Consider the following 27126-nt stretch of genomic DNA (forward strand, 5'->3'; position numbering starts at 1 on the left):
AGAATTCTGCATGAGTCAGGTAAGCAGAATATAAGACACTATTGTCGTGGAATTTTAGCCGCATCAAATAATACTCACTAAGAGTCAAAGTCAAGGATCACACAGACACACTGTCGACAGAATTTTCTTTGTCTGAATTTTATATATTCTGCAGAATAGGCTCTCACCCCCATGGTGCTAGAAGTTTAAAAACCTAAGAGCCCCGATCACAAGGTTGAAGACACATTTATAGTAAGATGCTGAAACACGTACAATCATCCGTTTCTACGTCATTTAGAAGATAGCCTTCAGTTGTCAGTGATTAAGAGCAAAAACCGTTAAACATAATCATAAAGGACAGTACATGCTGGTACATGATGTTTAAGTCCTTCCTTGGACATTGTACTTGCTGAAAAGACAGAAAGAGCATAATTCTGTACGTTAGCAGAAAAACATGATCTCCATATGAATCACAATTTGTGAGCTTCAGATTGTTATTAAAAAATGAAAAATAGGATGAAAAATAAAACATAATAATATGAAAATAAAAGCATAATAAAAGTCCTCCACTACACTCCTCCCTTTTTATGATTTATTCATAACTTCATTTACTGTCATCGTTGCGTAGCTCTGGTTATTACCCTTAACCATAGTGTACATATAGTTCTGTGCAGTTGCAAAAGTAAAAATGCACACACACATAGTATGATCATGAATCTCATTTTTGAAAGAAGAAAAATAGTTCGTTTTCTTGAAGAAATTGAGCACAGTTAGAGTTGGGGTCGTGAGCCCTTGATGATTCCGGATTGAGCACAGTTAGAGTTGGGGTCGTGAGCCCGGAGCACAGTTAGAGTTGGGGTCGTGAGCCCTGAGCACAGTTAGAGTTGGGGTCGTGAGCCCTTGTTGATTAATTTCCTTTGTAGGTTCGGGTTTGGTAGGACCACACGGTGCAGTCGTGCCAAGCTATCCTGCTTTCTTGTTCGAATGAAATTATCTTAGTGTCTAAATTAATGTGGGGTCTCAAAGCTGGTGTTGTAATTACAGTTATTAAGCTGCAAGCGTCGTGTCGATTACCCACATTCAAGATGTCGTGTGCGTGTGTCCAAACCAAACCCAGAATACTGGAGTCGTCCTCCAATACTTTGTGAGCTGTTGCAGTTCTCTCGTGTCGTTCTTCGTATAAACTTGCAGTATACAGGTATCTGTGGTTCCCACCAATACGAAAAAGTGGTCCGTAGCAGTCGACTAGCCGTCCTCCCTTTGGTTTACACCTTGCAGTCCAGGACCAACCCTCCGGCAATGGGCAACGTGCACCCAGGTGGCACACTCCGCGACCTTCACAGCGGTGTGAGTCGTCAGCAGAACCTGAAATGGCCCCTCCCACCGTCTGGCTTTCCAGGATTTCCTCCTGAGGTTCTTTACCACCACGTAATCCCCTGGTTTGATGTTGTGTAATGGTTCTTCTACTGGACGTGGTAGTGCTGCTTTAACCTGTTTTGAGATATTTTGAAGGATAGAAGGCATAGAAATACAATACTGCAACATGTCATTTTCATTTCGAAGGGTATCACCTGTCACCCTGTGTGGTTCCCACCCCATATGTGGAGGTCTTCCAAAAAGTATTTAAAAAAATACTCTCTGACCCTCATTCTCATGTACATGAGTACCAATGGTAAGCACTGAACCCAATTCAATTTTGTTTCTTCACACATTTTGCTTAGTTTTGCCTTGATGGTGCCATTCTCTTTTTCCACTGCACCTCTACTTTGTGGGTGGTAGGCGCAGTGATTGGTCAAATTGATTTGCAAAAATTTACCCACATCTTTCACCACCTGAGCAGTGAAGTGTGCTCCAAAATCACTGGAAATTTTGTTTGGGATTCCCCATCTAGGAATAATGTCTTTCAACAACATTTTTGTCACCCCAGCACTGTCTGCTTGTTTGGTGGGCGTGGCTTCAGTCCACTTCGAAAATATGTCTGTCATCACCAAACAGTAACGTTTACCTTCTGCTGGTGTCAATTCAATGCAATCCATCATTACATGTGTGAATGGTCCCTCAGGAATGGGATGCCCCACAGGTGCGGTTTTTACCCCTCTTGCAACATTATTACCTAGACATATATGACAGTTTTCACAATGTCTCTGTGCTACAGGAGAAAAACCCTTTGTGAAACAATTTTGTGCCATGGCTGTCAGCATTCCTCCTTTGGACACGTGGTCTAAGCCATGTGTCAACCTAGCAAAATGGGAATAAAAGTGTTTAGGGAAGCAGGGTTTTTGATTTGGACCCATTAAAATTTCTTCAGGAGTTTTGGTAGCTCCACACGATTTCCATAGAGCTATTTCTGTTGGGAGAGAAAATGTTTGCATGCTTATTAGTGACTCCTGTGGTGTTTCAGCTTCCTTTTCCTGGGAAATCTGTGTGAGAGAAAAGTCTATGTTAGTAGAAATGAGAGATGCTTCTTTTGCAGCCGCGTCCGCGCGTGCATTGCCTCTGGATACCACGTCCTGTTCCTTGGTGTGTGCCTTGCATTTGCACACAGCTATCTGAGAAGGGAGTAAAATTGCTTCTAAAAGAGCGGCTACCTCGTCCCCATTGCGGATAAGTTTTCCATCCGCCCTTAAAAAGTTCCTGTGTTTCCACAGTGCCCCAAAATCTTGGCAGACCCCAAAAGCGTAGGCAGAGTCTGTGTAGATCGTTACAGACTGGTTAGTAGCTAAAATACAAGCTTGTGTTAGTGCATGCAGTTCAGCCACTTGCGCAGATTTATGAGGTGGTAAGCATCCGGATTTCACTACTTCAAAGTCAGACACGACCGCCCACCCCACCCTGTTTATACCTCTGTCGTCTCTGGAAGAGGACCCATCCACATAATATGTGAGGGTGCATTTAGGTATGGGTGTGTCAGCAAGGTCAGGCCTTGGTGTGCATACTTCCCGTAGGGCAGACAAACAACAATGTGGTGTACCTTCACCAGGTGTAGGTAACAATGTCGCCGGGTTTAGCACTGTACATCTTTCAACTGTGACATTAGACATCTGAAACAATGCACAGGAATAACGCAGCCATCTTGCTGCAGACAAGTGAGATGTGCGCTGTTCAAGCCCTGAGACATCCTGGTAGGCCCCTGGCCACCGCATCAAGGCGTCCTGAAAAATATGCAACTGGTCTCAACTTGTCACCATGTTCTTGTAACAAAACAGATGTCATACAGCCATTTCCTTCATCCACAGTTTGAACAAAAGGCTTTTTTTCGGGTCTGGCAAACCTAAAGTGGGTGCCTGCTGTAGTGTCTGTTTTAGTTCCACAAATGCCTTTTCAGCCTTCTCTGTCCATTCTACCTTCTCTGATGGTGCCAAAGGTTTCTCATAAATCATATCATGCAATGGTTGTTGCATCTCAGAATAGTTAGCAATAAAAGTCCTGCAATAAGATGTCATACCCAAGAATGACATCACCTGTTTCTTTGTAATGGGTTTTGGTATGTTAGCTATTGCCTCTATTCTCTTTGGAGAGAGAGACTTACCCATAGGTGTAATTTCGTGTCCTAGAAAGGTTACTTTCTGGACAGAGCACTGTACCTTTTTGGGGTTGACCTTATGACCTTCCTTAGCTAGATGAGTAAGCAGCCGTATGGTGTTGTCTGTGTACGATTGCTGAGTCGGTGCTGGCACCAAGAGGTCATCCACGTACTGCAATAAAGCAACATCATCATCCAACACAAGTTTCTGTAATGAACAATGCAATGCAGAGTTTGTAAATAGTGCAGCTCTCGCTATACCCCTTAAATGTTAAATCAAACCAAAACTGGCTATCAGAATGGACAGGAACTCTGAAAAATGCACTTGAAATATCCACTACACTGAAAACCACTGGCCATCAGCTGGTATCTGTGAGAGAATTGTGTAAGGGTTTGGCACGTGAGGTGCTCTTGCTTGTACCACAGCATTTCCTGCTTGGAGATCTTGAACAAACCTCCACTCTGTGGGCTGACCTGCATCCCTGACCTTTTGTACAGGAAAAATGGGTGTTCTCACAGGTGAGTGTGGGCAGGGAATAATTATCCCAATAATGCCTAAAATACTGGCCTTATCCCCTCAAGCGCCTCCCTTTTCAGAGGATATTGGGGTTTACATGGTCTATAATCACTCTTTGGGGTGATAGTTACTGGTTCACACCCTTTAATCAAGCCCACATCATACTTGTCTTTAGCCCACAGGTAATCAGGTACATTGTCAAGAACTTTTTGCGGTAAATCAATACTAGCACACGTCATGTGTGCTGGCCAAATGTTTTGTAAATTCGAATCTGCAGAAACAGCTTTCTGTATTATAACTCTCTCTCTCTCAGCAATGAAAAAAAGAAACACAACTTCTCCTGTGTGCTGTTATCTGCTCTGAGAACTGCACGTTCTCTGACAACATTTCCCAATCAACAGCCTCGCTACAGGCCTTTGCAAATTCACCTGCTTTTTCCCATGGCTGACTGGTATTTTTTGCAATGGAAACATGGGGTAACGAATTTTCAACATCAAAAATTTGTTCTTGCTTTTCTGTCAATTTGAACGAGTGCCACACACCATGAGTCATTCCAGCATATATGGGTTAAAGTCAAAACCCTCTGTCTTTACAGAAAACCATCTCTCTTGCCACTCTCTTTGTGTTATGTCAACAACATGAGCTTGTGCAATGCATGTTTTCAGCTGGAATGACCTCGCTGGCTTGTGGCAATCTTATCTTCCCTTCAGCATGCAACTCTTCATTCAGAAAGGCCCATTCATACACATATACAGACAGAGACATACACATAGATGACATTCTGGGATCCCAACAAGAAATATTCAGGCCTTGGTTGTTACATAAGATGCTAGCATTAATTTTACACATCAAATCCCTCCCCATGAGGTTTACCGGACACGCGTCAGATAAAAGGAACATATGCATAAACTTGTTACCGTCATGCATACAACAGAGTGGAGCAGTAAATTCTTCCCTCACTATATGCCCCGTAGCACTCATAGATGAGTTAAACTGCCCACTCAAGGTGACAAATGGGAATTCATCTTTGCGTATGACAGAGTTAGTCGTGCCAGAGTCCACCATAAACAACAGAGCCTGTCCCTCAACCATTATTTCTTCGAGAGGCAGTTTAGAGTATGCCTCTCGTTCAACATCAAGCAAAGCAAGTTCTTCATTCCATAGAGTGTTTCTTTCCCTTTCACACACATTAGAAAAAAACAGAATTAGCAAGCAGATAATATGGCATTTGAACCGCAGAAAAAACAAGATTGGACTTACCCGCCTCCGTACGATGCTCCCCTTCCCCCTCCTGGCTTCAGTCGCCCCTTTCTTTACACACAGCAGGTTTCCCGCGCTCCCTTGGGATTCCGGTGTCCCTTTAGTTTTCAGGAAATGGAAACATTGGTTTTTCAAATGTCCTTTCTGTCCGCAATACCAGCAAACATTTTCTTTCGGATCTCCTCTCCTCTTCTCTCATTCTCTCTGCTGCCCGTTCTCTCGGGAGCGTTGTCCTTGCGAAGAGAAATTGCGTTGTTATGTTGTGGCTGTGCCCATTCTCCTATCTTGGCAAAAGCTTAAGATAGCTGTTTCTCTGGTGAACGGCTTCTCTGCTGTTTCCTTAGGCCTTGCCTCCCGTTCCGTCTTTATCTGAACATCATCTTTGTCCTCTTCAAAAGTGCTGTCAAGGATGTGGATGATCTCTGATTCTGGTCCACGTGGCAGTTCTTGCATCGGCGGTGGCGGGGGTGCAGAAAGTGGTGCTTGTCGTGCTGGCTGTTGTATCTGTGTGGCTTGTTGAGCTGGTTGTTGTATCTGTGCGATTTGTTGAGCAGGTGGTGGTGGAGGGCGACGTTGTGGAGGGGGTTGGAGGTCATCGTCCAGAAGCGGTACCCTTGTGAATTGGAAATGTACCCCAGGTGGGGTACGTGCAGGTGCATAGGGAGGAGGGAAAAAAAAAGAAAGTTAGGTTCATCATGTAATGAATCTGATGTAGGAAAAACATTTGCTTAATGTTTAGCTCTGACTTAGTCTGAGTCAGTTCGTCCTTGGTCTTTATCTTACTCTGTGCTCTCATTTCTCTGCCATCCGCAATGATTTTTCCCTTAATAAAATGAGTGCTTTTACACTCAGTGTTCCTTTAGGAGAAAAATCATACCTTTTCTCCCAGATTTTACGCTTTCCAACGCCCCCGTGCCCTTTGATTTGATCACTCGAGCATACACGCCATTTTCCAGATCCATTGACTTTGTACTCCCTTTCGAATTACCCTGACCCATGGTCACGAACGAAATAACGCTTACCATATTATCTATTCAGATGCCACCACAACGGTTCTTTTCCAGATTCCGTCAGCCTTGACTTCAGAACTGGTTGAGACTCTCCCTTCCCTTGGGCCTGGGGTACGGAGCCCGAGACCTCTTGTCTCAGGGGTGATCAGTCAGTCTCTCCCAAACCTGGAGTCTACAGCTGTGGAATCCGCATCCTCGTCGCCATTATTGTCGTGGAATTTTAGCCGCATCAAATAATACTCACTAAGAGTCAAAGTCAAGGATCACACAGACACACTGTCGACAGAATTTTCTTTGTCTGAATTTTATATATTCTGCAGAATAGGCTCTCACCCCCATGGTGCTAGAAGTTTAAAAACCTAAGAGCCCCGATCACAAGGTTGAAGACACATTTATAGTAAGATGCTGAAACACGTACAATCATCCGTTTCTACGTCATTTAGAAGATAGCCTTCAGTTGTCAGTGATTAAGAGCAAAAACCGTTAAACATAATCATAAAGGACAGTACATGCTGGTACATGATGTTTAAGTCCTTCCTTGGACATTGTACTTTAGTGATGGGTCGTTCGCGAACGAGCCGGCTCTAAGAGCCGATTCTTTGTAGTGAACAAAAAGAGCCGACTCCCGTCAACGAGAGCCGAATCTTCAGCCGCAGGCAGGGGCGGGACCTATTTGTATGTGGCACAAAATGCATCCAATCAAATGTGAAGACAGACTAGGATTATACTGTTATGTGAAAGAATAATGGGGGATATATGCTGCAAAAAGCCAGTGAAGTGGTACAGTAACAGGCCAGTATAATGTAAGCGCGTTGGGACTTGGGAGGAAGTTAAGGCATTTACCAAAAAGAAGAAGAAAGTTGAGGCAAGCTGAGGCATTTAATATTTATATATGCTAACCTGCACTAAAGACTAATTTTGACTATTTATTTGGTTTGCTGTGGTTCTGTGTTCATTGTTAAATTGTTTAATTAAAGTTTTATTATAATGTTAATTATAACTATGTATTTTTTGACGAAAAAAATCATAAAAATACAGCTTTTATAAAAACAATTGATACAAAAATTGCATACCAATACACAAACCATTCACAATTGCTACATTTGGCTTTAAAAAGAAGTCTCCCAGATACTAAAAATTAATAAAGAGCTGGAGCCGTAAGAGCCGGCTCTTCTAAGGGAGCCGAGCCAGAAGAGCCGAATCTATGAAAAGAGCCGGATTGCCCATCACTATTGTACTTGCTGAAAAGACAGAAAGAGCATAATTCTGTACGTTAGCAGAAAAACATGATCTCCATATGAATCACAATTTGTGAGCTTCAGATTGTTATTAAAAAATGAAAAATAGGATGAAAAATAAAACATAATAATATGAAAATAAAAGCATAATAAAAGTCCTCCACTACACTATAAATAAACAATAATAAAAGATGGTCATTAATGACTTAATGCTTTCATATTCATGTTAATGCTTTGAAAATTATCTTATTTCTTTCAGAATCTTTTGATAATATTGCCCAATGCAACAAATGGAAAAAGCATGCTTTATGACAACCTCAGCAGCAGAACCCATGACTTTCTCCTGGGTAGACGAGACAAAAAAGTTTGGTATCAACACCCATCTAACAATTAAGGTAAAAGATAAAGTTTTATGATCCCTGCATTCAGGTTAGAGTATGGGGTAAGTTGACCGTTCTATGGGTGTTCCTCAAATGCAAGGTTGCATGTGGAGGCTGCGTCCATCTTAGTCCTGGCCTTCTGAGATTTCGATGTTAGAAAAAAGCCAGAATGAGATGGTTGTAACGGGTTGCTTTAATGAAAGCGATGAAAACGTGAATCCATGTGCAAAAGGTGTTTATTGTAAAATCCCAATAAGGGCCAGCAAACAAATCCAAAGGTAAATCCAGTAATCGTAATCCAAAGACAGGCAAAATATAACAGGGCAGGCGGCAAACAGGCAAGATATCCAAAAACAGGCACAGGTCAAAAATACAGGCAGATCCAGGTAACAGATAAAACAGATACAGAAAACAGATTCAGAAAACAGGCAGATACAAACAGGATGTGGCGATGTAATAATCAGCCAGGAGCAGGTGAACGGGATGTGACTTATATACAAGAACAAACAGGAAGTGTGAAGTGAAACATGGCAGGATGTATATCAAAATAAAAGCCAGAACAGAACAGGATGTCAAAATAAAAGTCCAAAATACAAAAATACACAGAATACAAGATAAACACAAGACAAAACCTTACAGAATCCCCCCTCTAAAGGGCGACTCCCGGAGCCCAACATACAAATAACAAAGTCCAAATAGAGGGTGGGCGGGCGGGCCAGGACCTCTTGGCAAGGCAGGGCAGTTCAGAGGAGGTCCTGGGTCATGAGGCCAGGATGGTCCAGGGTCGTGGGGCCAGCATGGTCCCGGATCATGGGGCAGCGTGGGCCCGGGTCATGGGGCAGGCTGGGACCTGGGTCATGGGGCAGGCTGGGACCTGGGTCATGGGGCAGGCTGGGACCTGGGTCATGGGGCAGGCTGGGACCTGGGTCATGGGGCAGGCTGGGACCTGGGTCATGGGGCAGGCTGGGACCTGGGTCATGGGGTAGGAATAGACCCAGATCACAAGGAAAGGGAGGATCAGAGTACACTTCGGCCTCCGCCTCGGTGTCCTCTGCCTCCCTCCTGTGTCCGGGTACTACCCCCCCCAAAAAAAACTTGGAAGAGCTTCCACAGACCAGGGTGACGATATTCCAGATGGTGGAGCCGACGAATCAGACGAGCCAGGTGAGCCAAGTGAATCAGACGGGACAGGTGAGCCAGGTAAGCCAGACGAACCAGACGGGACAGACGAATCAGATGAGTCGGGCAGATCAGATGAGTCGGGCAGATCAGATGAGTCGGGCAGATCAGATGAGTCGGGCAGATCAGATGAGTCGGGCAGATCAGATGAGACGGGCAGATCAGATGAGACGGGCAGATCAGATGAATCATAGGAGTCGATGAAATCAGAGTAGTCGGATGAATCGAATGAATCAGATGAGCCGGATGAATCAGATGGATCGGATGAATCAGATGGGTCGGATGAATCAAGCAGATCAAATGAGTCCAGGGGTTCGAGTTCAGGGCCTTGAGAAATACAGGGGACAAACGAGCAGCAGGCAGACCAGACGCACCACAGGGCTATGGCAAATTCAGAAATAACAGAGTCCATGAGACATACCTCTGTGGTCGTCGGTTCAGGCAGGGTGGCCATCTGGACGTCAGGTGCTGGGTGGGTAGTAGCCCTCATGAGTGCAGGTGTGGTGGTGACGATGGCCCTCTGAAATACAGGTGCAGGAATGATGGTAGCTCTCTCGAGAACAGGTGCAGAAACAGGCAAGATGGTGGCAGTTTTCGGGACAGGCAGGATGGTGGTGGTTTTCTTGAAGACAGGTGCAGGTGCAGAGACAGGCAGGATGGTGGCCATTTTGGGAACAGGCAGGGTGGCGGCCATTTTAGGGACAGGCATGATGGCGGCCATCTTGGGAACAGGCAGGGTGGCGGCCATTTTGTGAACAGGCGTGGACAGAACAGGCATAACTGGTACAGGTGTGGGCATAACAGGCAGGACATGGCGTGGCGTGTTGGGAATAGCCTCTGAAGGTGTATCCGCAACACCCACAGTGAAGGGGGAACCACACAACAGCAACGCAAAGTCAATATATTGCTCCAGTGACCAGACAGACATATCACGTGGCATACACAAGCGCAACCATTCATCTAAGGCATTATAAAAAATCGGTTTCAAAGCGTCCTCATCATAATGCACTCGATTAGACAATTCCAGAAAGTCACTCACGTAATCCTCGATGGCACGGTGGTTTTGGCGGAGTGCAAGTAGTGCAAAAACAGGTTTCATGTTGCTGGTGGGAAGTTACTGACCTTCGCTGGATTCCGGGTTATGGCTGATTATTCTGTAACGGGTTGCTTTAATGAAAGCGATGAAAACGTGAATCCATGTGCAAAAGGTGTTTATTGTAAAATCCCAATAAGGGCCAGCAAACAAATCCAAAGGTAAATCCAGTAATCGTAATCCAAAGACAGGCAAAATATAACAGGGCAGGCGGCAAACAGGCAAGATATCCAAAAACAGGCACAGGTCAAAAATACAGGCAGATCCAGGTAACAGATAAAACAGATACAGAAAACAGATTCAGAAAACAGGCAGATACAAACAGGATGTGGCGATGTAATAATCAGCCAGGAGCAGGTGAACGGGATGTGACTTATATACAAGAACAAACAGGAAGTGTGAAGTGAAACATGGCAGGATGTATATCAAAATAAAAGCCAGAACAGAACAGGATGTCAAAATAAAAGTCCAAAATACAAAAATACACAGAATACAAGATAAACACAAGACAAAACCTTACAATGGTTTAGTTTGATGTCCAAGGCAACGTCATAATGATTCCGCCCCAGTGATCATGGCATGAAAACTTTAAAGAGAGAAGTTGAAAATAAGCAATGCATCACCAAAAAAATCCAATAATGTAGTACAGTGAATAAAAGTCATGTATCAACTGTCTTTACAACATGGACAGTTAAACATTTTGTAATTAAATTAAAACAACAAAATAGAAAACAAGCAGATTGAGATGTCCTTCGACGATGCTTGATGACGTGGCAGCCGAGACATGCAGCCTTCTAGGACGGAGCCTTATTTAAAAAAAAAAAAAAAAAAAGGACACAGCCTTATTTATTTTTATTTTATGTATGTATAATGTCCCCCTTTGTATTTCTTATTATTTAAAAAAAATATTAAAAATAATTTTAAAAGGACGCAGCTGTGCGTTTAAGAAACGACCAGAAACGACTTATATGTCGCGAGGCCATCACGTGACCACAATATTTACCAGAAGACCGTTATTTGCTCGAGTACCCTCAACTTTTTTGTCGCAAATAACATTATTAATAACCTGAAAATAATAAATTTTGTACACATTACGTTCCTCTTCACTTTGTAATAGTATGTTTTTTGGCTTAATAGTCGGCTTTAAGTTAGTTTTTCTGTCAGTTTGATCGTCAAAATCTTGGTAAGTATAGCTTGTCATTCCTGGGGTTTAATTGTTAGAAATACGAATTAAAGAACAGATATAACTAATATAACTGAAACAATTAATAAATACAATTATCAAACCACTCCAATAGAACAACGTTAACGGTTTTGAGTGGTTTCTAGGAAAAGGTCTGACTGACAGTAACGTTATCCGTATAAGGGCCATTTTAACGCAACGTTAAAAGGCGGGAAAGGTTTGAGACATTTAATAACTCTATTAAAATGGCTGGTTTATCCCCACCAGTGCGTAACATGTGAAGTTAACGTTACAACGTGGCTTCGGGAATTTGCAGCGGCCTGAATAGCAGTGCATTGATAAACGTTAATACGCTTTTAATCGCGTATAGAACATTAATATACGACGATCATTCTGTAGATCGACTAACTTACATGCCTGCATAACAACATATTTTCTGTTAAAATGGTTAACTTACATTGATACTGAAACTCTGCCGTCAGCACTGTTGCTTCACCCGTTGGAACATCCTACTAGTTTAGGGAGTTAAAAATCGAGTTGGAAAAGAGCAAAAAATCGTTCTGCGATCGTTCGACACGACACCCAGAAGCTGCAAAAACCGATTGAGGTTACACTCTACTGAATTATCGCAACGTTGAGTGCAGGCAGCCCACACATCTTTCAGATTTGTTCGACTTCATGCTGATCTACACGCAAACCGATCGTGACATCAAGTACCGCGAGTTCAAACCTTTTCCGGGGCTTTCCCAAACTCTCGCGGTACTTTGATGTCATACCACGTGCTGTCTGCGCATCTCGGTGTTAAGTCGAACACACCTGAATGTATTTGTTGGCTGCACTCCCTTGCACTTAGTGATGTAGGTGTAACGAATTAAATGTATTAAATTGATATTATATAAATAAATATTGTAATAAAAATCTTTATAAAATGATTAGCTGTCATTAATAAATTAATCTTTTATTTGAAACATCACTTAACGTGAATTAACCCTCAAGTTATGAAATGCCTAAACATCAAAATGGTGAAAATACAATAATGTATATTTAACCAATTCAGCATTTATTAACTTTTGTCTTTTTAAATTGACTTCAGAAAGTTATCTGCAGCCACACATCCACTGTATACCAAGTTATGATGAACAATTATGAAAATGCAAAAGGATTGATAGATCAGTAAACAAGCAACAAAAAGGTAATATCTTAATAGATTTCTGCTTTTGTTACTTATTCATGTATTTGAATTACATAGTTCAAAATCAAACGTTAATAATTATAGGGTTTAAACTTGTTGCAGCTTTACAAAAAATGTAGAATTTGTAGGAGCGCATGGACATCTGAGTAACAAAGTCATATTATGCAGATGGGTGCTCATGGTGGCCTCCAAATAAATACATGGACAGGCTGCTGAAGAGGGTCAGGATGATGGAGATGCAAGAGCCAAAGACAGCACAGACCAAACACCAGGCCAGAATACTGCATGAGTCGGGTAAGCAGAATCAGTTAAACTGTATAAAATAATTAATTAATAGACAGTACAATTAATAACACATTATTTTTCATAGCTGTAAAAAAACAAAAGAATGAAACAGTACCTGCATTCAAGTTTCCAGCCTTTTTCACAAAGTTGCAGACAACTGAAAGAATGTCCCAAATTGCTGCAAAAAGAAATTCAGTAAGTCCGTATAAAAGAGACAGTTTAAAAAGTAAAACGGCTTCATTTAACTTCAAAATACCCCTAAATCCTTAAAGGAACACGCCCACATTTTGGGAATTTAGCTTATTCACTGTATCCCCCAGAGTTAGATAAGTCCATACATACCTTTCTCATCCCTGTGCGTGCTGTAACTCTGTCTGATGCAGCCCCCGCTAGCTTAGCTTAGCACAAAGACTGGAAGTGAATGGCTCCAGCTAGCATACTGCTTCCAATAAGTGACAAAGTAACGTGGACATTTTCCAATTTATGTGTTGTGATTTGTATAAATTCACTACCAGTCTTTTGTTCTAAGCTTAGCTAGCAGGGGCTGCGTCAGACAGAGTTACAGCACACACGGAGATGAGAATGGTATGTATGGACTTATCTAACTCTGTTTGTTTATTTGTAAATGTAAAAAATGCAGCTAACCATTCCCAGCTCCAGTGGGCAGGTTAAAGAGTATTTCTTAATATGAGACAGAAAACAGAAACACATTTTTAATGGCATTTAAAGACAACATACCACTTCATACAACTACATTTTCTGTTTAATCCATAGATTGAGTAATTTTCACTCTAGAGACCCTGGGGTGACCACCAAGGACGAATGCAAAGTAAGTGACCTACAAAACAAAAACATTAATCTTTTACGACTGTTTCGAGATAAGTACTCTGCATATCTACAGCAATATGCAGATTCTTGAGTAAGAATTTCTCTCAGACAATAAAGACCATATTTGTAGTTTAACAATTTCTATCATGTTAAAGTTCTCACATAAAAATTGCTAGTCTAAGAATGCTACAAGAAACCTGTTGTGCAACTTACCTGCTTCCCATTTACAGCTCCAGTGAGTGTCTCTAAGGTAGATCCTAATGCAGATGGATGGAATGTTGATCCGCCTAACATGCAAGGTAAAAGAGCATTTAATAGCATAGTGGATAAACAAAGCTTTTTTCATTTTCAGAGCATTTTCAAAAACAACATAACACCTGCAATTACATTGTTATATATTACATGACCATGTCTAACTCTGATCCATACAAAACAGATTTTCTGTACCGAGAACTTTGGATGACCACGTTTTCAAAAATCTGACCTCAATTTTAGTAACCATTTAGATATTTTAGATGTAGTCCGAGAGCTTGCTGACCCTCCATTAAAAATGTATGTACGGTATACTGTTCATGTCCAGAAAGGTAATAAAAACATCATCAAAATAGTTCTTGTGACATCAGTGGGTCAGTTAGAATTTGTTGAAACGGCAAAAATACATTTAGGTCCAAAAATTACGACTTTATTCGGCATTGTCTTCCGGGTCTGTTGTGAACCGTGTGCATGACACTGCTTCCGTACGATGCTGCTGGCTTGTTATCTGGTGCACCCAAGCTTTTTTTTCCGTTTACAGTCTGAGAGAGACGCTGTAAACAAAACAATGACCAAACATGTCTGAGGATAACACGTCAGCAGCGTCGTACGTCAGCAGCGCCATTGTGCACGCGCATTCGCAACAGTCCCGGAAGAGAAGACAATGCTGAACAAATCATTATTTTTGGACCAAAATGTATTTATGATGCTTCAACTAATTCTAACTGACCCACTGATGTCACATGGACTACTTTGATGATGTTTTAATTAACTTTCTGGAAATGAGACAGTATACAGCACATACATTTTTTGGAGGGTCAGAAAGCTCTCGGACTAAATCTAAAACATCTTAAACTGTGTTCCAAAGATGAACGGAGGTCTTACAAGTTTGGAACAACATGAGGGTGTGTCATTAATTACATTATTTTCATTTTTGGGTGAACTATCCCTTTAAATGGAAAACACCACCGCTTTCCAAAATGTTACTATGTTTTTACCTTAGACTAATTAATACATCCCTATCTTTTTTCAATGCGTGCACTTAATCTTTGTACAGTGCATTGTGAATGTGTTAGCATTTAGCCTAGCCCCATTCATTCCTTAGGATCCAAACAGGGATGAATTTAGAAGCCACCCAACCCTTTCATGTTTTCCCTATTTAAAGACTGTTACATGAGTAGTTACACGAGTAAGTATGGTGGCACAAAATAAAAATATTTTTTAAGCGGATGAAAATGAGAACTATATTGTATGGCAAAAGAGCACTAAGTTTGCAGCACTTCGACCTCGGCGCGCAGTAACATCATCACTCCTGATTACTCCACCTCTCGCTCAAACTCAAAAGAGGGGAGGTAGTCAGGAGTGATGATGTTACTGCGCGCCGAGGAATGAATGGGGCTAGGCTAAATGCTAACACATTCACGACGTGCTGTACAAATATTAAGTGCATGCATTGATGAAAGATAAGGATGTATTAATTGATCTAAGTTGAGGTAAGAACATAGTAAAATATTGAAAAACTGTGGTGTTTTCCTTTAAAAGCAGCACCCCTATTTATTTTGGGTGCTAAAAATATTTGCCACAGACAGTTAAGGCCTTATGCTGCATTTATTAGAAGGCGTTCCCAATTCTGGTTGTCCTAGTTGTCTTGCGTCTATTCACGCGGAGGCATTAACCAGTTCGGTGTATTTATTGAGGCTTGTAGAACACAGAAATAACACAACACTGTACATGTGCTCAGTCTGAAAACACCCTCTTACTCAGCTGGATTTACTCTGCCCTCCATGACTCTCTGAGGCCCCCTAGCGGGTGGATGTTGTAACACATAACACAATATGTAATACCCTGACACCTCCCCCTTTTAGTCAAATACTTCAGGGACACATTTCTGTAAACAATATGAACCTAACATAAGTCACATTCTTTTACTTTACAACACCATAGTTGTTTATAACCAACTCAGAACTTGTTTGTTTTAAACCATAAATTACATTACCATAACAGTAGCTGATACTGTTTGTAGCTACACATCAAAACTCAGACATGTCTTAGCATAGTTATATTATAACTCACTTTGCAAAATTAAACATTCAACACATGGCAACATTGTCCATTAAGAACATTTGTTAAACCCTTTTGACTTTATTACAAGTCAAGACGAACAGCAGGTTTGCTTACCCTGCCTGACCTAGTGACAAAAGTTTTTGTTTCCACAGTTTCTACAGGTAACTCTGAGTCTATATGGTAAGGCTCTTTCTGTTCTGGTTGTTCTGAAATTGACATTGTTGTAGTCTTTTCTGCAACATCTTTAGGCAATAATTGAATATGCCTGCGGTTTCTCCTTTTCACTCCCTCTTTCTCATTAAAGACCACGTAAGATCTCGGAGTGGTGCTTTCTCCCACAACTGTTGCTAGTCCTTTCCATTTAGATTCATCATCTTTAACATCACAGAATCTCCAGGATTCAAAACAAGTCCTTCACGCCGTGTCTTCTGTTAAAATAGAATGCTTGTTTTTCTTTTGCAATTTTGTCATTCTCTTTTACCTTTCTGTTGTTTGGCCACTTTGGTTTTAGGTTTTTCTGTGGAGTAGGTAGAGTTGTGCGGATTTTTCTTCCCATTAGCAATTCTGCTGGGCTAACACCTGTAGATGTGGCAGGGGTAGCTCGAAAAGTCATTAGTGCTAATAGCGGATCATCCTGCTTTAGTATGCGCTTTGCTGTCTGTACAGCCCGTTCCGCATGTCCGTTTCCTTGTGGATTGTGTGGACTCGATGTAATGTGCTGGATGTCATACAAAACACAAAAGTTTCTCCAAACTTCACTGATGAACTGTGGTCCATTGTCACTTACGATTTGTTCGGATATGCCAAACCTCGCAAACAAAGCTTTAAGTTTCTGTACAACGTGTTCTGATGTTGTGGTATGTAACAGAAGGATTTCTAAATAACGTGAATAATAATCAGACACCACCAGGTATTGTTTTCCTTGATGCATACATAAGTCTATGGCTATTCGCTGCCATGGCCTTTCTGGCAGTGGTGTAGGCTGTAGTGGTTCTTTGTGTTGTGTACGTTTATTCTCAATGCAGAATTTGCACGTTTCTATCCTTTTCCTGAGATCTTCAGAAATCCCAGGCCACCACACAGTCTCTTTGGCCCTTGCCCTACACTTCGATAGTCCTTGGTGTCCCTCGTGAATTTTATTAAGAACCTCATGTCTCATTACTTTAGGGATGACTATGCGATTCCCAAGCACTAACAGTCCATCACTCACTGATAAGAAGTCTTTCCATTTGTAAAAACATTGTATGCTGTTAGGGATGCCTTTTGTATATTCTGGCCATCCTCCTTTAACAAATCTCCACAATCAGTAACTGTTCATCCTTTTGTGTCTCTGTGTTTTTATTTCTGTCAGCTTCCGCTGTGATACCGGCAAACCTCCGATGACTGCATTCACATGACAATTCACGTCGGCTGTCAAGAAGTCCTCTGTGACATTTAATGGACTGCGTGATAGTGCGTCCGCAATGACCAAGGTTTTGCCAGGTGCATACTTTGCTTTTACATTAAACCTCATGAGTCTCATCAAAAGCCTTTGACATCTCACAGGTACTGTGTCCAAGTCTTTACTATTGATTAGTGGTATTAGCGGCTTATGATCAGTGATCAGTTTGAATGTGTCCTTACCTACTAGGTATTTGTAGAACTTTTCGCACGCCCAAACACCCGCAAGGCATTCCTTCTCAATTTGGGCATACCTCGTTTCTGAACTTGTGAGTCTTCTCGAACAATATGCAACTGGTTTCCAGTCGTTATTGTCCTTTTGCAGTAACACGCCGCCGACCCCATAACTGCTAGCATCTGCTGATACCACTGTTTCTTTTCCAGGATCATAGTGTGCTAGAACTGGAGCTTTAATGAGTGCGTTCTTGAGGTTGCTGAATGCGCTTTTCTGTGCTTGATCCCATGTCCATGCACTACTTTTCTTGAGAAGTTCATACAAGGGACCCCCTTCCGTTGCCAGGTTTGGAATGTATTTGCCCATATAGTTTATAAGGCCTAACGCTCTCCTCAGTTCATTTACATTTTTAGGCTCTTGCAAGTCTCTTATTGCACGTACCTTTTCAGGGTCCGCCCTGACACCCTGTGCATCCACTATGTGCCCCAGAAAACTCAACTCTGCTTTCCTGAACACACATTTTTCCTTATTAAGTTTGAGATCCACACTTTCCATTCTTTTCAACACTTCTTTTAGATGTTTGTCATGCTCTGTTTCATCCTTCCCATACACAATAACGTCGTCCATATACACAGCCACTCCATTTAGGTCTCCCAGGAGCTCACTTATTTTTCTTTGAAAGATTTCTGGAGCTATGCTAATTCCAAACGGGAGTCTTTTAAAACAGTAGCGCCCCATAGGGGTGATGAATGTAGTCAACAGGCTGCTTTCATTACTTAATGGAATCTCCCAAAATCCAGACGCTGCATCTAAGGACGTAAAGACGCTTGCTCCTGCTAATTTAGCTAGAATTTCTTCTGTTGTGGGAAGAATGTATCTCTCTCTTTTTATGTTGTCATTCAGTTTGTTCAGTCCAACGCAAATTCTTACCGCCCCGTTGGGTTTCATAACTGGAACCATGGGTGCACACCAGTCTGTAGGCTGTGTGACTCTCTCCACTACACCTTGTTCCTCCATCCTCTTTAGTTCTGCTTTAACTTTAGGCATTAGGGGTAATGGCACCCTACTTGCAGTGTGTATTGCATATGGCTCTGCCCCTTCTTTCACGTGAATTTTCACAGGCTCGGTTTTCATAGTGCTGCCTCCCTCAAAAACTGTGCTTATTTGCTTTATTCTTTTAACTAGATTCATTTCAGCAGCAGTTTCTCTACTCAGAAGGTTACCGACAGTATCTCCTGCGATCACGTACACCGTAATGTCAAACTTTCTGCCTTTGTGTTCAGCTTTTGATGTAAACTGTCCTTTGCACTTCAGTGGTCCCCCTGGGCTATCTAGTATTATGTTTGAGCACTGGAGCTGAATGCTTGGCTGAAGCTGTTTAAATGTATCTGTATTTATTACATTAACATCAGCCCCAGTGTCTATTTTAAAACTAACCTGTGTATCGCCTATCTTAAGCAACACAGTCCATTTAGCTTCTGCAGTTTCATTTTTGTTACTTACTGCGCACAGGTAAAAGCTCTCATCGCTCTCATCTTTTGCTGTCACTTGTCTCACAGTTTTTGATTTACACATTCTTTCCCATTGTCCTTTTCTTTTGCACTTTCTGCATTCTGAGCTTGCTGCTGGACATTTTCTAATATCTTTGTGCCCTGTTTTACCACAACGGCCACACTCTGTATCTTCTTTTCTGTTCTCACTACCTCTTTTGTATTTCTCTCTCGTCCAGGGCCTATTTGCTGCCTTTGTTGACTGTCTGGAAGTCACTTCGTGCACGCTGCTCATTGACTCACCCTCCTGCTGGCTGATTTGCTTTGCAACATCCTCGGCCTGCCGTGTCATCTGCACCGCTGTTTCCAGGGTAAGTGCTGTCATTAGCTGCATTTTTCTAGACAATGCTTTATCCTTGATTCCAACTACGAGTCTGTCTCTTATGTGTTCGTTTCGGGTTGCACCAAATTCGCAGTACTCACTAAGCTCATATAGCGCTCTGATGTAGCACTCGGCATTTTCCCCCGGCTTTTGTACTCTTTGGTGGAAACAAGCCTGTTCGTGTATGATATTTCTTTTTGGTGTAAAATATTCATCAAACTTTCCAAGAACAGTCTCGTAATCCTCAGCACTTTCTCCCGCCGCAAATGTAAACGATTTTAAAATATTCTCCGCTTCAATGCCCATAGCATATATTAGAGTACTTATCTGAACCTCTTTATCCTCTTTACTCAATTTTGTAGCGGTCCTGTAGCGTGAGAATCTCTGTCGCCACGCTGGCCATTCTTCTGGACGATCAAAGCTGAAGTTTTCAGGCGGATTAAACTTTGCCATCTTTCCTTTCTTATCTGTTTACTTCTGACACCATGTCTTGCGTCTATTCACGCGGAGGCATTAACCAGTTCGGTGTATTTATTGAGGCTTGTAGTGTCACGGTGGGTAAATACACTGCTCTCTCTGTGTCTCGTGTATGGTGTTTACTCACCTGTGATGTCATGTGCTCGTTATCCCGATTCCCTTCACCTGTGTTGATTGTCTCACTCCAGCTGCTCATCATTACAGACTCTCCATATAAACTCACTCTGCCCTCTGTTCCTCGTCAGATCCTCACTCTTTGTTTGGCCTCCGTGTCTTTGGATTGTTTGTACAGCGCGTGTGGTTTGTTTCGTGTCGTCTTCGTGTTGGATGTTCCGGTCTCCATTCAGGATTATTTTCCACTTCAGACCTACACCACCAACGACCACCACAACCACCATCACCCGCTTTACCACCGTAGTCCTTCGTGCACCATTACCATCATCTGGACATTGTGTTTGCTTTAATCCTTGTGTTTGTCTACATTTTATAAATAAACCTGTGTTATTTTCCTGCATCTGCTTCCAGCGTGTTCTATCGTTACAGAAGGATCTGACCAGAAATGGAAGCAGCGGGAAATCACTCCCCATCTCCTCTCGAGGAGTTTCTCCAGCGGGCGGTTCAGAGGATGGACCGTCAGGATAAGGTTATAGAGGAGATGGGTCGAGCAGTCCAAGTAATGGTGACGAAGGTGTCCGAGCTGACCCTACAACAACAACAACAACAACAACTACCTCCCACTGCGCCTCCCACACCCCAAGCTACATCTTCTTCACCAGAGGGCGCCTCCCAGTCGGAGCCCAGACTTCCCATTCCGGATAAATACGCGGGTGAGCCGAGTTTTTGCCGCACATTTTTGTCTCACTGCTCTCTCCACTTTGCTTTACAACCCAGAACCTTTTCCAGCGAGCAAACCAAGGTGGCGTTCGTGCTCTCTCTCCTGACTGGGGAGGCTGCCCTCTGGGGGACGGCGGTGTGGGAGAACCGTGACAACTGCTGTTCTTCGTTCTCCGCCCTATCTGACGAGATGAAGAGGGTTTTTGATCGCTCCGTCGCCGGGAAGGAAGCCGCGAGACGCCTCTCAGAGCTCCGTCAGGAGGATAAGACTGTGTCGGATTACGCGATCGAGTTTCGCACCCTGGCGGCGGAGTGTAGGTGGAACGAAGAAGCGCAGTGGGACCATTTCCTGCATGGGCTGACTGACCGCATCCAGCAAGAGATCCATGTGGTGGACTTACCCACGTCCCTGAATGCTCTCATCGACCTGGCCATCAGGGTCGACGCCCGACTCTGCCAAGCAGCACGCCGGAAAGCTACCACGCCGTTACCCGTAAGACTGGATCTTCTCCAAACCAGCCAGAGCGGTGCGGTCAGCCCCTTCAACGATCTCGAGCCCATGCAGGTGGGTCGAGCTCGGCTTTCCCGGGAGGAGAAGCTCCGGCGGAGGTCCCTTGGACTGTGCTTATACTGCGGTAAAGCCGGGCATCAGATCCATCAGTGCCCGGTAAAAGACCAAGCCCGATAGTAAATCCGAGGCTACTATCGGGCGGGATCTCCTCCATGAAGACCTCATCAACATCTACGCTTCTCCCGGTGAAACTACGGTGGGGCACTCATTCTCACGACTGTCACGCACTTTTGGATTCAGGAGCTGAGGGGAGTTTCATCGATCACGCCACTGCACGTAAGCTTCAGATACCACTCACTCAGCTTACTCACCAGATTGCACCGTTTGCACTTAATGGACACAAGCTTCCTACCATCACCCACATCACGGAACCGGTCTCCCTCATCACATCGGGCAATCACCATGAGAACATTTCTTTCTACGTCACTGACTCCCCTCTCTCACCCATTGTTCTCGGACACACCTGGCTTCATCAACATAATCCGAAGATCGACTGGCGTCTTGGGACTGTTATCAGCTGGAGTGAGGGGTGTCACAAGTCTTGTCTATTGTCTGCGTGTCTAACTGTTTCTGAGTCTGTGTTTCAGGGGGAAGCAGTGGATTTATCTAACGTGCCCGCAGAGTACCATGACCTGAAGGAGGTGTTCAGTAAGTCGCGGGCTGATTCTCTACCTCCTCACCGTCCCTATGACTGTGCTATAGAGTTACTTCCCGGTACTTTTCCACCTAAAGGCAAGTTATACTCTTTATCTGTTCCTGAGATGAAGGCCATGGAGAAATATATTTCTGATTCTCTAGCAACGGGGTTCATTCGTCCTTCCTCTTCTCCAGCGGGGGCGGGGTTCTTTTTTGTGGGGAAGAAGGATGGATCCTTGCGACCTTGTATTGATTACCGAGGGTTGAACAAAATTACGGTAAAGAATACGTATCCTTTGCCGTTAATGTCTTCAGCTTTCGAGAGGTTGCAAGGAGCGTCCGTCTTCACTAAATTGGACTTACGTAATGCTTATCATTTGGTCCGCATCAGGGAGGGGGATGAATGGAAGACTGCTTTTAACACCCCTCGTGGCCATTTTGAGTACTGTGTCATGCCTTTCGGATTGACGAACTCGCCAGCGGTCTTCCAAGCACTCGCTAATGACGTGTTGCGAGACATGATAGATCAGTTCATATATGTCTACCTGGATGACATATTGATTTTTTCGTCGTCTCTCCAGGAACATGTGCAACACGTACGACGAGTGCTTCTGCGGTTGCTAGAGAATGGGCTTTTTGTCAAGGCGGAGAAATGCGTTTTTCATGCACAGTCTGTTTCTTTTCTAGGGCACATCATTTCGACTGAGGGTGTCCGCATGGATCCTGATAAGGTTAAGGCTGTGGTGAATTGGCCATCCGCAGATTCTCGCAAGACCCTGCAGAGATTTCTGGGGTTCGCCAATTTCTATAGGCGTTTCATTCGCAATTTCAGCCAACTAGCCGCTCCTCTGACTGCCTTGACCTCCCCTAGTACTGCGTTCAGGTGGTCAGACGCAGCCGAGGCTGCGTTTGCCAAAATCAAGAGCTGCTTTGTTTCAGCTCCCATTCTCGTGTCCCCTGATCGCACACGTCAGTTCATAGTGGAGGTCGATGCATCAGAGGTGGGGGTAGGAGCAGTGCTTTCCCAGCGCACACCCTCAGACGGAAAGGTTCATCCCTGCGCGTTTTTGTCTCATCGGTTATCTCCGGCGGAAAGTAATTATGACATTGGTAACAGAGAGTTATTGGCAGTCAAACTGGCTTTGGAGGAATGGCGCCACTGGTTAGAAGGTTCGGGTGTACCTTTTATCGTTTGGACCGACCACAAGAACCTCGAATACATTAAAACTGCCAAAAGACTTAACTCCAGGCAGGCTCGGTGGGCTTTATTTTTCGGACGTTTCGATTTTACTCTTTCATACCGTCCGGGTTCCAAAAACATCAAACCCGATGCTTTGTCTCGACTTTTTGAGCGTTCCGATCGCACTTCTACTCCCGAGCGTATTTTACCGGAGACTCTATTCATCTCCGCGCTCACATGGGAGGTCGAATCGAAGGTTTTGACAGCCTTAGACGGGGTAACGCCCCCGTCTCGTTGCCCACCGAACCGCTTATTTGTGCCGGAGGAGTTACGGTCCAACGTAATCCAGTGGGGTCATTGTTCCAAGGTAGCTTGTCATCCAGGGGTGAGTCGCACTAAGTTCTTAGTCAAACAACGATTCTGGTGGCCAGGGATGGCTCGTGACATTCACGATTTTGTTTTGGCTTGCTCGGTCTGCGCCACTGGTAAGACTTCCAATCGCCCTCCTGACGGGTTACTTTTACCGCTGCCAGTCCCTTCGAGACCCTGGTCCCACATTGCGCTAGATTTTATTACCGCCCTCCCACCCTCCCAGGGGAATACGGTGATTTTAACCGTAGTGGACCGATTCTCGAAGGCGACTCATTTCATCCCCTTGCCCAAATTACCATCAGCCAAGGAGACAGCGGTTACTGTCGTAGACCACGTCTTCCGGTTACATGGCCTTCCGACAGACGTGGTCTCCGACAGGGGTCCCCAATTTGTGTCAAAATTTTGGAGAGAATTTTGTAAGTTGTTAGGAGCGACTGTTAGTCTGTCCTCCGGGTTTCATCCCCAGAGCAATGGTCAGACCGAGCGAGCCAACCAAGATGTTGAAAGAGTGTTACGATGTTTGGCCTCCAAGAATCCTTCGTCCTGGAGCCAACATCTCTCTATGGTGGAGTACGCACACAATTCGTTGCCAGTGTCATCTACGGGCCTATCTCCGTTTGAATGTAGTCTAGGTTACCAGCCACCTAATTTTCCCAGTATGGAATCCGAGATTGCGGTTCCCTCCGCTCACGCCTATGTCCAGAGGTGTCACCGCACCTGGACTAGAGCTCGTGAGGCTCTACTCCGGGTGGGGGCGCGCACCAAGGCTAAAGCCGATCGCCACCGGTCTAAGCCTCCCGTATACGTCGTCGGTCAAAAAGTGTGGCTTTCTACTCAGAACATTCCGATGCGTTCCGTCTCGAACAAACTTGCTCCCAAATTTATTGGCCCATTCGCTGTTGCCAAGATTATTAACCCGGTAACAGTTCGCCTTAACCTCCCTCCTGCGTACAGGAGAATTCATCCTGCGTTTCACATTTCTAAGATTAAACCAGTTTTTCGTTCACGACTTAACGCGCCAGTCCCGGTTCCCCCCCCGCCTCGTCTCGTAGCAGGGGAACCCACCTATTCGGTGAATCGTATTCTGGACTCTAGGCGGAGGGGACGCGGATTTCAGTACTTGGTGGACTGGGAAGGTTACGGTCCGGAGGAGAGAAGTTGGGTGCCTGCTCGGGACATACTGGATCACTCCCTTATTGATGATTACCATCAACAGGTACAGCAGGCTAGGAACGTCAGGTTACGTCCTAGGGGAGGGGGTACTGTCACGGTGGGTAAATACACTGCTCTCTCTGTGTCTCGTGTATGGTGTTTACTCACCTGTGATGTCATGTGCTCGTTATCCCGATTCCCTTCACCTGTGTTGATTGTCTCACTCCAGCTGCTCATCATTACAGACTCTCCATATAAACTCACTCTGCCCTCTGTTCCTCGTCAGATCCTCACTCTTTGTTTGGCCTCCGTGTCTTTGGATTGTTTGTACAGCGCGTGTGGTTTGTTTCGTGTCGTCTTCGTGTTGGATGTTCCGGTCTCCATTCAGGATTATTTTCCACTTCAGACCTACACCACCAACGACCACCACAACCACCATCACCCGCTTTACCACCGTAGTCCTTCGTGCACCATTACCATCATCTGGACATTGTGTTTGCTTTAATCCTTGTGTTTGTCTACATTTTATAAATAAACCTGTGTTATTTTCCTGCATCTGCTTCCAGCGTGTTCTATCGTTACATGTAGAACACAGAAATAACACAACACTGTACATGTGCTCAGTCTGAAAACACCCTCTTACTCAGCTGGATTTACTCTGCCCTCCATGACTCTCTGAGGCCCCCTAGCGGGTGGATGTTGTAACACATAACACAATATGTAATACCCTGACACTAGTAAATACTATAAACAAATGAGTAACAATCCTCTCAGTAAATGACAAAAGACGGATGACATGAACTTCACTGCTTCACTCTCATTGGTAGTTGCTCCCAAAAGTCCTTCATTAAGTTGAACTTTACTCAAAGTTGTGGCATAGCTGGACATGCCCACTTCCTGTTGTCAATGGTCACAGTTGCTCATGTTGCTTAATGGGGCAAAGCTTTCATTGGAATGAACGAGATTGTGTTGCTAGTCGCTGGCGGTGTAAAAGCAGCATTAGTGTGTGTGTCTTTAAAAATATATCAAATGCAAATTACCTGATCTAACATTCCCAGCTACAGAGGGCATCCTTTATTCAGTCCCTAATGCAGATGGTTGGAGTGTTGATCTACCTAACATGAGGGGTAAAAGAGTGTTTGTTAGCATAATGAGAAAGAAAACAGAAACACATTATTAGTGGCATTTAAAAACATAACACTTGTTTATACTAAATTTTATATTCAATCCATAGAGCACTCGTTTTGAGTCCTGAGACCCTGGGGTGACCACCGTGAACAAATACAGAGTAAGTTACCTAAAAAAACAATAAAAATATTTATTTATAAAAAGTTCTCATGAAAAAGCATCATCATTAACTCGCATGAAGTGTTACCTTACCAACATGTTCAAGACAACATAACACTTGTTTATACTGCATTTTCTGTTTAATCCATAGAGCACTCAATTTGAGTCCTGAGACCCTGGGGTGACCACCGTGAACAAATACAGAGTAAGATACCTAAATAAAAACAATAATAATATTTATTTATAAAAAGTTCTTATTAAAAAGCATCATCATTAACTCGCATGAAGTGTTACCTTACCAACATGTTCAAGACAACATAAAACTTGTTTATACTGCATTTTCTGTTTAATCCGTAGAGCACTCAATTTGAGTCCTGAGACCCTGGGGTGACCACCGTGAACAAATACAGAGTAAGATACCTAAATAAAAACAATAATAATATTTATTTATAAAAAGTTCTTATAAAAAAGCATCATCATTAACTCGCATGAAGTGTTACCTTACCAACATGTTCAAGGAAGGTGCAGGTCTGATGATCCATCCAACATAAAAAAAACAGTAAATTTATACTTGGTTACTGTTTATCTGTTGTAAAACAGACAAATGCAGTTATAAGAATTTTACCTAAACTACACACCTATTTGATTCTTAAGTTTAAATAAATCAAAATAATGCATTTAATAGTAAAAGCATTTTAAAAGCTACACTCCTAATTCATTTATCTTTGCCTTTTTGCAGCTGCAATAGCAGTCTTGACGGTACTAGGATGAATGCAAATAAAGACTAACCACCTGACTTCAGCGGTCCAGTCTCTTGTGGGAAGCAGTTGCTTGTTACCCCAAATACGGATGAAGAGTGACGAAGAGGATGATGACTTTTTGCTCAAACATCTGCTGAATTTCTTGACAGGCTGGAGACAAAATTAACAGACTGAGGGTTTATACAAAGAATCTTACTCAGCCAATATTAAAGATAAGATATTTTTACAAAATGTTCTTTTCATTGTTTAGGATGATTTTATGTAGAAAACAGTACATCACAAAAAAGACTTTGGCTGGGTTTTCACACACACTAACCACAATTATAAACGCAACCCTAACACAGATTTAGACTGATTTGTGAATAACATTTGAGAGAAATAGGCCT

At 43.3% G+C, this 27126-nt stretch overlaps 3 long non-coding RNA genes across 6 annotated transcripts; 2 read left to right on the forward strand and 1 right to left on the reverse strand.

Annotated features, from left to right (window-relative positions):
- The first annotated feature begins 1 nt into the window (after window position 1).
- LOC135739975 (uncharacterized) lies at window positions 2–27006 on the forward strand. 3 transcript variants are annotated; one of them, XR_012337245.1, is made up of 7 exons: window positions 2–19; window positions 13614–13668; window positions 13898–13966; window positions 25751–25819; window positions 25927–25980; window positions 26337–26390; window positions 26719–27006. It is a non-coding gene; the product is annotated as an uncharacterized lncRNA (long non-coding RNA). The 3 variants fall into 3 exon arrangements; XR_010529089.2 differs by lacking the exon at window positions 25751–25819; XR_010529090.2 differs by lacking the exons at window positions 2–19; window positions 13614–13668; window positions 13898–13966 and having other exon boundaries at window positions 25495–25819.
- On the forward strand, window positions 11316–12835 carry LOC135739996 (uncharacterized). Of its 2 annotated transcripts, none has more exons than XR_012337243.1 (3): window positions 11316–11362; window positions 12456–12554; window positions 12657–12835. It is a non-coding gene; the product is annotated as an uncharacterized lncRNA (long non-coding RNA). The 2 variants fall into 2 exon arrangements; XR_012337244.1 differs by having other exon boundaries at window positions 12723–12835.
- LOC135739976 (uncharacterized) lies at window positions 13578–26385 on the reverse strand. The gene is made up of 5 exons (XR_010529092.2): window positions 26279–26385; window positions 26073–26193; window positions 25733–25989; window positions 13881–13954; window positions 13578–13677 (listed from the first exon to the last, which is right to left on the reverse strand). It is a non-coding gene; the product is annotated as an uncharacterized lncRNA (long non-coding RNA).
- Window positions 27007–27126: the final 120 nt, after the last annotated feature.

Source organism: Paramisgurnus dabryanus, chromosome 9 (assembly GCF_030506205.2).
Source record: "Paramisgurnus dabryanus chromosome 9, PD_genome_1.1, whole genome shotgun sequence".
NCBI lineage: Eukaryota > Metazoa > Chordata > Actinopteri > Cypriniformes > Cobitidae > Paramisgurnus > Paramisgurnus dabryanus.